This window comes from Empidonax traillii, unplaced genomic scaffold, assembly GCF_003031625.1.
Source record: "Empidonax traillii isolate 1590-97213 ecotype Southwest subspecies unplaced genomic scaffold, ASM303162v1 scaffold271:size677799, whole genome shotgun sequence".
In the NCBI taxonomy this organism is placed as follows: Eukaryota; Metazoa; Chordata; class Aves; order Passeriformes; family Tyrannidae; genus Empidonax; species Empidonax traillii.
The window spans coordinates 651,161-660,480 of record NW_020955464.1 but is presented as its reverse complement, the minus strand read 5'-3'; the positions used below and the strand labels follow the sequence as shown (position 1 = coordinate 660,480).

Here is a 9,320-nt window from a genome sequence, read left to right as displayed (position 1 = left end):
CACAGTCTGTCACAGGGCTTTTGCCAGCTCCCTTCAAAAGAAGTTGGTGCCTATAACTGTGCCAGCTGGTTGATCAGATCATCCCGCTGCTTTACTAGAGAATCTAAATATACAGCAGTACGAGCTGAAATGTGTCTGCTGTCCTGTTTTGCAACTATTCTGCATTTGAATGAAGAACTACTTTCGCGTGAAAGCAGTACTGAAGCTCTCTCTATCTTTCTGTTCTATAGGTTGTCATTTTGTATTTTGAGCCAAGTGTATTTCGCTGTGTTCTCCTAAGATGGGTTCGTCTTCTGGGCTTTGCTACTGTTTATGGAACTGTGACGCTCAAGCTGCACAGGTATTTCACGTATTAATTTCCATCTCTGTGGGAGTATGTGCAATCTGCGTGGAATCTCAGATGGAAGAGCTGCAGATATTATCATAAACAAGTGCTGTTTCTGATTTTAAGACCACTGTGTATTTCTCCTCAATTTTCCTGTTCAAATTATATGCTACTAATTGCCAGTTGAGAGCTATGAATGAAGACAGGATATGATGAAAATATATGCATCAACTGTAAAATTGTGCAAGAACCCCTTTTCACAGAAGGTGAATGTATTTTCCTTGAATATAGAAAATACAGAAGTGTTCGTAGAGTGATTAAAAGTTTCCCTGTGAAGCATTCATAGAGAGATGCTTTTGAAGTGTTTAGGTACAGCAGTGGTGGGTAAAATAATAGACTACGGTGTATGTACTTACTGTGTTTTCTTATGGCTCTTAAGTCAAGGGCTGCTTTCTTCAGGCAATCACAGCAGACAGGTTACACACTCACAAGCATCAGTACCTGCCAGCAAAAATTTGTGAGAAATTCAGCTTTCCATGGGGCTGGCAGTGCATTCACATTTGATTCAGGGATTTAAGGTCTAGAGGCCCAACTGCAATTCCCACTTCTACAGTCCCTTTAAAAATTTAAGCCTTTTCTGTGTATGCTGTATAAAATCCTAATGCTTTTTCCTCTTGAAACTTTAATGAAAAAAATTACTGATACATTCTGCAAGTATTTTTATTCAAGCAAAGAGATAAGCAGTATATTGATGCTTGGACATATTGGATGAAGTACATTTGCTCATCTTTTTATCTTAGTTTTATTACTGTGCTGGCATGTTAGATAGAGGAGGTTTGATATTATGCTCATAAACTGAATAAGAACTAAAAATATCTTGTGTTTCATAATGCATATTGACTTGTCGCATTTTAGGTGGAAACCCCTGCTTTCCCACTGAGAAAGAGTCTCTTCTTGCAGCTTTTATTTGTGTCCCTGAGTACAAGCGTACACTTTGGCTACTAAACTCTGATTGTAAAGTGCTATGTCTGGCCACATCTTTGCATTGAAATTGATCAAGAAAATCCCACACTCTCATGGTATTTTCTGGGATGAACAATTTCTGATGCAAAAAGTATAACAACTAGAGCACAACAGACAAGAGAGAAAACAGTGACTTTGCTTGGATCTTTGTTATCTGTAACTCAAATATAGAGAAACAGCCTAAGACTGTGGGCAGTTGATGTTGTCATTGCAGTTCTGCTGTCCTACAAGGTCGTTATTTATATGATTTTGCATGATGTGAGGAAGCAGTTGATCTTATGAAGTGAGGGCAGGCTGCAAAATTGAGCAGGAAGTCTTGCACTCCTGCTTTGCTCATTCAGCTGTTTGGTGTTACTTGGCACCTGTGCTTGACAGGGTCATCAAACAGGACAAAGATTGAATAAGAAAACAAGAATTAACTACATCCTCATTCTTGATCAGCACAAAGCCATGAAGGCTAGCAGCAGACTGGGCTGTATCAACAGGGCAGTCACCATAAGGCTGAGGGAAGGGATTATTCTCCTTTATTCAGCATGCCTTAGACTATATCTGCAATGATGTGTTCAGACATCAGTGAACTTGGGTGAGTTCAGTGAAAGGCCGTTGAAATGGTCAGGGCTTGAAGCACTTGTTCTTCAAGGAGAGATTGAGGTTTGTTTGGCCTGGAGAAGAGATGGCATCGGAGAGACCTAACAGCAGCTATCCAACAGCTACAACGAGGTGGAGCCATGTTCTCTACAGCAATGTGTATGGGGAGAACAAAAGATAATGACAAATTGACATGGGAGATTTCAGTCTTATACAATATAAATTAATATCAGGGTCATCGTTATACGAGGAAAGCGTTTTCAGTGTCAGGGTGATTAAGCCATGGAGCTGAGGTTGCTCATGAGGTTATGAATTTCTGTACTTGGAGGTTTTTAAGACCCAGCTGGATAAAACTCTGAGCAACATGGTATGGATTCACTGTTAAGCCTGCTGTGAGCATTGGATGGCTGCCTGAGGTAATTACAATTTGAATAATTCTGTATTTCTTTGTGAAACGTGAAGAGGGAAAAAAACCTATTTAATATGTCATTCTAGAATTACTTTCTCTGAGAATCTATCTTTTGTTTTCCACACAGGTAACCTGACTATTCATTTCTTAGATTCATTATATTGTGAGAATTTTTGGTACAGAATATTTCAGTCACAGAGTGTGTCTTGCAAAAGACTGAGTCAAGTTAGATGTATGTGTTATTATATACATTCACAGCAGTTATACTGATTAGGAAAAATGTGATGCTAATAGAAACTTGGTAGAAAATTTTTCATATCTAATTCAACCCACCATCCCTACAGAGTTGAGAAATGGCTTACAGCAGACACCACAAATATTCATGGCAAGGCTGGTTCCCTCCTGCAGCTCGCCTGTGTCTTGCCTGGGGGAAGAACCAATTGCTAGCAAGGAACCTGTGATTTTTCTACGTTTAATGGGAAAACCAATATTGTGTAAAGGCAGCTATTAATGATAACAAGACAGTCTAAAGCTGTAGTTCTCAACAAATGAGATGCTTTGAGTAGCATTGGAGCATGAAGATTAACCGAAGCCAGGTAGGAGTCACTGGAAACACTTGTTTTCTTTGTAGCTTTTTTTTTTTTTCCCTGTAGCTCCTCACTTCCTAAGGAAGTCTCAGAGGTTTTGTTAGGGTCAAGCGTCAAGGAGAAATCAGAAAAGTAGTCAAAAGCAGATGCTTAAGGATGAGTAAAAAACTGGAAAATCATGTACTGATTCATTCTTTGAACAACTGTCACAGTCAGTTTCTACAGTGCCTCATCTTAAATTGCCTCTTTCTTATTCATTGTGCATTTTAAAAATAACGAGCTGATGTTTGTGGAGGTGGAAGGATGGGGGATAAGGAAATGAGCTTAATTTAGGAAATCTAGCTGTAGAGCCATGAACGTAAAATACAATACTTTCCTTAACAATGAATTCTCCAAAATAATTCTCTCAAGAAATAATGATGTTTCAAATTTAACCTTTTGGGTTTAAAGGATCTGCTGATTTTGCACCTTGTAGTATATTCGTGTGAGTGAGGAGACTCTGTGTCCTTTTTCAAGCCCCTTATTTTATGAACAGGTTATCTCATTATTTTTAATAGCAAGGAATTATTTTTAGTAATGAGATCACTTCTGACATCTTGGTATCACGATTAATACATAATCCTTAATTCTGGATCAAAGCATAAGAGTGAAAGAAAGCTATATACATACAGACAAATGTTTGTATGTGTGTGTGTAAACACAGGATAGCTTACAGATGTTTGAGGAAAATGAAACCCAAGAATGGTGTCTCTAGTTTGTAGGAGTCTCCATTTTTTATATTACTAAGAGAAACAGAGAAGACTGGGAAAGTGAGGAGAATGAGAAGGTATGGAGAAGGTAATGTTCTAGGTATGGGAAACATGGCAATGACATAAAATGGCTTTTTTTTTGTAAGTAGTGATGGTGGGATGGACGTGTTAGTGGGAGAACAAGTTAACACTATGAAGCAATTCTGCACTTCATCTAACCGCTGTGCTGAGATTACACTGCTGTGCCTTGCCATCTGGTACAGCTGGAGCAAGTAGTGGGCCTTCCTACAGATCTTTGTAGGTGAGAAAGAAAGAAGAAGAAAAGCAGTATAGATAGCATCAGGTGCTTAGGGGTATGATTTAGTGGGGCACATGGTTTAGTGGTTGATCTGTCACTTAGGTTTGTGGTTGGACCTGATGATCTTAAGGGTCTTTTCCACCCTAAATGATTCAATGATTCTGTGATTCTGTGGGTTGTGGTTCAGTGTCTGGCTGAAGAGGAGACTCATGCTAGTGGAGAACCTAAAGAAGATGTTGGTTTGCTTCTTGAAGCATCAGTGGCTAGGACGTGGTATCCTGGTTCTGGCCAGGTTAATTTTTGCATCAGCTAGAAGGGGCAGGGCCAGGACCCCGGAGTTACTGGATACCACCTCACGCCATGTGCAGGGGAGATGGAGGGTTTTCTTCTGTCTTTGCTGGGGTGTTCAATTGGGCGGCGTGTGCTGAGCACTCACATGTGAATTGTTCACCTCTCTTGTACACTCTTAGTTCTGTTGTTGTTACTGTTAGTTTTCCTATTTCATTACTGTTTCTAGGAAATTGTTCTTATCTCAACCTGTGATCTTCACTTTTTTGTGCATGCAGTTCTTCTCTCCATCCCACTGCAGGGGGAGGTAGGTGGAAGTGAGTGAGCAGCACGTGGTCTGAGGTGTTTTAGTGGGAATGCTTAATTGGGGAATACCATTCCTAAACCATGACACATGGCTCTCTCATAGCTAAAGGTGGGAAAGAAGATACAGATGATCGTGTCTAAAAGTGGCTGGCGGGAATGTGGTGCGGAAAGGGCAGAAGGTACCTTTGCAGCTGGAACCTGTACAGCTGGATGGTCCTTAGACCAATATTTCACAGGCTTTAGTGCCAATAGATGACAGTTCCATAGTGCCAATACACCACTACTGGTTGTTTTGTGTTGGAGTAGTGGTTACTGTGTAACCTCAGCTTAAGTGGCAAGGAAAGTGAGATGAGGAACAGCTGTAGTGGTGAACCACCCTGGTTTTTTTTTAAATGAGTCAGACCCTCGTGGTCATTTTGGCTAAAATTCAAAAAGTGGGACATATACTTTCTATTGAATTATTCTTTTTTCTTATGGAAGGTGAGAGTGAAATTACTTCAGACAAATACGTTCACTGTTGGGTTTTGCCACTGGATGTGGTTTTTGTAAATGGTTGTTATCTCATGTGAAACAAAAGGGGGGAAAATTGTTTTCAAAGCAGATGATAATGTTGCAAATATGCAGCATCCAGAGAGCTGGTCTGACACTGCCTTATTGAAATCAGTTTTTACTGATTTAACTTGATTGACAGGAAAATGTATTTGAATATGTTTGCAAGACAGGAAAAGGAGTGGTTTGGTCAAGCTGTCAAGATGTTTACACCATAGGGACTTACTATAATTCTTCTTACCATTTGTCTTTCTCTTCCCTAGAAGTGCCGTATTTTAGCACCTGAGGTTGTACACACTGAGTCCTACAAAGCTTTGTGAAAAAACGTGTTGGGGCAGAAAACAGACCTTATGCATGTCTCCACAGACCAAAGGCTGAAACCCACAGCATCAGCAGGTCCTTCTCTGCATGATGTGCCCTTGGTGGTCAGTGGGCACATAGTGCTGGTGGCTCCCACACTGTGCCTCAGGCCTGACTGCTGGAGGAAGGGGCAGAGAAACGAGGGTTTTAAGGCTTGGGGACAGACTGAAAGGTTAGGGGATGCAGTTTAGGGAAGGTGGGAGCTGGACTTGCTGCAAAAGTGTATACACATACAGTAGGAGCTCATAAGGAATGAAATATTACTCATTAGACAGGTCATGGAAAAATCTGTTTTCTTGTTAGCGTGTCTTAACATAATTAATTTATTTCCTGAGCATAAGTCATTTCTTGTCTGCTGCAAACCCTTTCTACCTTATTTAATTATTTTTATGGTATAGAAAAAAGCAGGGCTTTAGACAGTAAATTTCATATAGCATTCCTTCATGATGCACATGCAAGATTAAATTCTCATTTTTGTAGTTCTTCCAGAGTAAATGAGTCTCATTCTGTTGTGTTGTGGCTTTTTTCCCAATAAGATCTGCATTATTAAAATCCTATTTAGCTCTTTTGTATCTCTGCTATTCTCAAGCAGTAACTAGCCTTAACTAGACAGCATAATGTTTAAGTTTTGTAGTTCTGAATAAAATATCCGCTCTATGTATAAACTAATAAAATGTAGCACAGCTGTTACAAAAACAGTGCAGAATTAATCTTGATGGAGCACAATGTAGAAGTGGGACTAATAAACATTATCTTAAAGAAAAAAGTCAGCAGCATATAAGATTATTAGAGCACTGTGATCCTGAAAATATTCTTATCCATATTCCTATTAATATTTAATTTATATAAAAAATTTGTAGATAGAGCTGTACAGTTCCATGGGCTGTTTTTTTAATCACCTTAATATAGCAAACATTCTTCCTTATCATAGTAGACTGAATTTGGCTAGTAAAGTTCAAAGAGAAGATTAAGAAAGTATCTGGTGTTTTAATATTAAATGATACTGCTATCATGAATAGAAACAATCCAGCAGTGAGTTGGAAGGCCCTCTGTAATGATCCACAGGTGTCACAAAACCTTTCAGATGTCTTTTGATGGCATGCAAGAGCACAGTGGCAGATAATGGGAGAAAGGACTGGTTTTTACACATCAGATTACATGATAGCAGAAGGACTGCAGAACTGGAACTGGAACCTGTCCTTTCCAAGACCATATCCAAGTCCAGGAACCACCTCAGGTGGTAAAACTTTGTGCTGTGATGCAGTACCTTCCATGTAGGTGTGCATTTGTGCATGCATTTAGCAGTACCAGTAATACAGCTCTACAGACTGGGTTTTTTCTCATTACATGGGAAGGACAGAATTGGTCTGTGGAACAAGGTATCTCTGCTGGGTGGGATTATGTCATGAAAGAGAAACCAGGCATTGCACTGCAATACTTGAGTTACAGGCTATTTGTGGAGGAGTGTGAAGAGGGAGTTAAGTGTGTGACTCACACACAGGGGCTGATCGCAGTTGAGTGGAAGGAGGGATTTGCAAATCACATACACTGATTGTCAGTGAAAAATCATGACTGGAGAGGAGGCTTCTGGTGGGCTACTGTGAAGGATGAGGAATAAGCCTGATACTATTTAGCATTTTCAGTTGCAATGAAGAATCAAGCAAAAAATGATTACTCATAAAATTTGTGGATAACACAAAGCTTGGTGAAATGATAAATTTTGTTTCAGAAAGTATGGTAATGAAAAGTAATCTTTATTAGAATCATAAAATATCTTGAGTTAGAAGGGATCATTGAAGTCCAACTCCTGGCTGGTATTTGCGTGCTGGGAAAATGCTTGATACTGTGAAAGCTAGTCTGATTTTTAGATCAGCAAGAAGACTGAAAGATGACTTCTTGTGAGGTTTGTAAACCAGCAGGGAGAGGAAAAGTAGTCACAAAAGACTCTTTAATCTATTGGACTGAGGTTTAATAAGATCTGGTATCTGGAAGCCAAAGCTAGAGAAATTCAAATGAGCAATCTGGCACAAGTTTTTCTCAGAAGGGTGCTTAGCTGTTGAAAAATCCAACAGAAGAAATGAGAAATTATTTATGCTGCTTTCAGTTCAAGACTGACTTTTTGGGAAGACTTTGTAATTAAGTGCCACTACAAATTCCAGGAATTTCAATAGAAAAATGTAATGGTCTGTGTTATACAACTGATCAAGTTATAAAATTTAGTGGTTAGTCCTATATTTAGCCTTTATTTTACAAATATGCAATAAAAATTATAGCTTCATATTAGTAAGGATCTATTAAGAAATTAAGCATATTTATAAACTGAAATTACATATAGTTGTACTACTTAATGGGATATACCAGCTGCTTTGACATTATTCCAGATCACTTATTCTAATGTAGATCTTTAGGACTTGGGAAACTGATGCACGGACCAAATATTCTCACATATTAATTTTTCTTTTCTGGATTACTATGAAGGCCAAAAATTGCCATTGTGTTCTTGAAAAATTGAGTACCTGATCAATGGTAACCAAGCACTGGTGACATAAAATGCGGTGCTGCCCTGCTGTAACATACACAGGGGTAAAGCTCATCAGCATTGTACCAGTCTGCACACTGGTGAGTTATCCTCATAGATGCTTTTCTGAAAGATGTCCAAGGTGCTCCAAGGATTTTAGATGCAATGTATTGGATCCGTGATCTGAACTGGAAAGGCCAAGACAATGCTGACTTGACTGCTTGAAGCTCAGGAATACGTACCTAGCAGGTCCTCTACAGAGTTGTAGTGTTTATTAACTCAATTGTAAGTATCAAGCTATTTATTTTAGAACTTATCTGCAATATTTTCAATTTACAGCAAAAAATTTTATTAAAAAATAAAAAAAAAAATGTTTTCCTTCTGTAGAGTATTACAGTACAGGGCAAGTTTTGGGTGTTCTTGAGTCCTACCTCCTCCTTGTGCACTGTGCTTACTTCCAGTTATTCTATATGGTTCAAGCTGGAGCCTGTGTTTCTGGCAAATCTAAAAATGCTAGCTGTTAATAATGAGTGTAAAATTTTGAGTGCCTATTTCTGTTGTGTGAATTAAGTTAGCTAGCAGTGTTGCACTACTCAGGGGCCTCTTGAGTCTCTTGCAGCCTTCAGCACCACTGTGCTCCGACAGTTCGCAGCAGTGCACCAGTTGTGCTGGTGGAGCCATGCTCTGCTCTTGGCCTCTGCAACAGCAACATCTGTTACTCTTCTGAGATCTTCTTGAGCAAAACAATCCTTCTCCCTCCTTGCTGGGATTTTAGGGAGATGCCACCTGTTCTTCCCAGCTGTGGCCATGGGGAAGTTACAATTTCCTGTGAGTACAGTGCTGCTATACTGCTGTTGGCAGCACTGGCTTGCACAGAGTTGTTGGGAAGTGGCAGCCACTCTTGTGACCACAAATCTAACTAATCTTTTTGTTTCTCCTTGCCTGTCTTTTTATATAACTATTAGGCCACTCTGGCTGGTATCAGTCTTCACCAGTGCAGGTATTCTTGTTTTCAGCTTCCTATTCTGAAAAATGTCAGGCATTGGCAACCAGGGATTCTCTGGTTCTGCCTCGTTGGTGTATGTGGACCAGAGTCTTTGTCAGATATGTTTTTCAGCATTATTTTGACATTGTTTTTTACTGTTCACTTGTGAATAATGCAAATGGGCATTACTTGTCTGAAATCATACTTCAGTTCAAACTACGTAAATTCATGGCCTCTAAACAAGGGGCAATGTCAGAAGTACTGTGGCAGCTTCACCAGGGCTGGTAAAAAGAAAACTGATGTGTATAAGCCATAGAATTGTTTGGTACCATTGT

General features: G+C 39.4%; 1 protein-coding gene across 1 annotated transcript in view; it reads left to right on the top strand.

The window, feature by feature from the left end:
- The first annotated feature begins 236 nt into the window (after positions 1 to 236).
- Positions 237 to 9,320, top strand: part of GPR158 (G protein-coupled receptor 158) — a 52,161-nt gene continuing 43,077 nt past the window's right edge. Inside the window, exon 1 of the mRNA XM_027889734.1 lies at positions 237 to 340. The gene's annotated coding sequence lies outside the window, so the exon portion shown is untranslated. The remainder of the gene's footprint in view (positions 341 to 9,320) is intronic.